We start from the raw sequence: 2,718 nt of genomic DNA on the forward strand, positions 1-2,718 counted from the left end.
CGTAACCCCGAGCCGGGGAGCTCCGGCGGGCTGCTGAGTCACGCGAACTAAAAGTAATAGAATCGGGCGAAAAGTGACGCCGTGTGTAAATCTGTGTAAAAGCAAAGTGGAGCAAGTGTTTAAAGCTCAAGTTTCCTTAGTGTTTGTATCATGTGCACCAGGAAAATAAATTGAATTTTACAATGCATAGCGTCGGTACGACTGTATTTTTGTTCCTCCAATGAAATTTCAGCAGATATTACCTCATTACGATAGAAAGCCTACATGACCTCTTTAGCAACACCAAGCATGCAAGGGTCTAGGACACAACACATCCACTTTTCAACCCAAACACCATTTTGTCTGTTACCAATAAGCTTGTATTTTCATAAGATATTATTTCATGGCGAAATTGGTTTGAATTGAAGTCTTTTAACCCTTCACTCTAATCATTGCCTTATGATGTACCTGGTACATAATGAAAATGCATATATATATATATATATATATATATATATATATATATATATATATATATATATATATATATATATGAGCAATTGCCAAAACGTAAGACTCTCTTGAGACTCAGTGGTGCAAAAAAAATTTTCTTACCAATTTGACTCCCTTTTCTGTCAGTCACAGATTGACATTTAGTGCTCATATTCCTAGAGTATCAGAGCAAGGAGTTGTAGGGTTTTGGAGATATGGGTCTATTGGTTTGGCAACCACTGTATTTCTTGTATGTGACAGTGATGACAAAAACAGATAAGCAGCAAGACAAATTATGGACTTTAAATTCCATTTGTTTAGTAAACAAAGAGTTTGTACACTATGAACTCCATTCACAATGGTAATATAAATAACAAGCTTTGTAACAATGACGCAGTGCTCAGAACATGTCCTCATTGTTATGTACAAGAAAGGACACACATTGGACATTATCATTGACAACACATCACAATAGTGAAAGGCTGTACAAATACAGTTATCAAAGCCTCAGTACCAGAAAAAGGCATGTGTAAAACAATTTTTAAACTAATATGAGACAAAAGCACGAAATCAATGGAGCTGACTCGTACATAACAGTGATGACAAACATGACTTGTACGTAACAATGATGACAAACATGACTTGTACGTAACAATGATGACACAATGTACAGGAAAAGACAAAGTCATGCCTCCAGAGAGAAATGCGTACTCTAAGAATTATAAAAAAACCCAGGAAAGGTTTCTTTTGCTTTGAAACTGATATCAGGTCATATCAAAGACAGTGGACGATCACAATTATGTTGCTAATTATGACAAACAGTACTCGTACATAACAGTGATGACAAAACATACTGGGAAAAGGTAAAATCATGCCTACAAAGAACAAATTTGCACTATGAAATACACAGATCAATAAAGGCGTATTTTGCTTCTAAATGAATCTTGCATGTATGAAATATATGTTGAAAACTTATTGATATTAGCAATGATGACAAACATTACTTGTAAATAACAATGATGACACAATGTGTTGGAAAAAGGCATATCATACCAACAAAGAATAAAAGTGTATTTTTGAGTTAGACAGATAAACCAGGACATGTTTGTTTATTTGTTTGAGTAAAAAGAGCACACATGATTTAAAACATGTTTGCTCTTAGGACAATGTAATTTCTAGTACGTCAGTCTTGTACGGCTGCATGACGACACCCCAAGCGTCATCACTGAGCACAAAAGCTAAATCTATAACCACAGAAATGACCCATCTCTCGAAGTTTGTTCACACATCACACTCTTGTTCCAGGAATCCACTGTAAACACCTATTCAATAGGGTAGCCTAAAAACTCTCAAAACAGTCAAGTACGTCAGATTCTTGTGTGTCACCGGACGCTGACGGCAATGACTACTTTCGCTTTTCTCTTTCCCCCGTTGCCTCCGCTGTTCTGGGGAAGCGGGTAAGGGGAAGTCACTCAAGAAAATAATTATATCCGGGCACTGTTGATGATCCGTTCAAAACAAAAGTAGGCTAAAATTCGGACTTCCGGTACGTCGCAAAGTGACGCCAATTACGGCGAATGTTAACTGATTCCGTCCATGATTTTTTTCAGGCTCTGGACAGAATTATTTTTCCCTGTTCAGTTTTAGACCTGGGGTGCATCTATTTAATACATTACTGTGAAGCTCTAAGTTACTCTAATAGGTATTTGTTTGTTTGTTTGTTTTTGTTAGTGTTTTACGGCGCTCGCAACTGCATAAGGTCATATGAGCGCGCGGGACACACTAAACTTTTTCAGTTGGTAGGAAATTTTGAATTTTGCGCGGGTGGCGGCCGAAGCCTACTCTTATCGATTTTAGACCACCAAGGGTTTTTTAACGTGCACAACTTGCACACGGGACCTCCGAGATTTTTCGCCCTTGTCCGAGAAGGCTAGGTGTAGATCTTTCCTACCAGAAGATCAGGGATGTGGCTGAAAGACAGCAGTAAGAAGAAGCCAATGAGTAGCAGTAGAAAGGCTGCAGAAAGAATCAGGAGCCCAGAGGAGGGGGCAAAGGAGGTGAAGGGGTGGGGGGCAGAAAGAGGAGACGAAAGCAGATGACAGAACATTGCAAGAGAGTAGGAAAGGAGGTGAAAGGAGACAAATTTAGAGAAGAAAATGTTTTGGTCGCTACCCGGATTCGAACCCGGGACCTTTGAATGAGAGGCGAACACCTTAACCTCTAGGCCACGAGAGCCCCCCTAATAGG

This window comes from Aplysia californica, unplaced genomic scaffold (assembly GCF_000002075.1).
Source record: "Aplysia californica isolate F4 #8 unplaced genomic scaffold, AplCal3.0 scaffold02814, whole genome shotgun sequence".
Classification (NCBI taxonomy): domain Eukaryota; kingdom Metazoa; phylum Mollusca; class Gastropoda; order Aplysiida; family Aplysiidae; genus Aplysia; species Aplysia californica.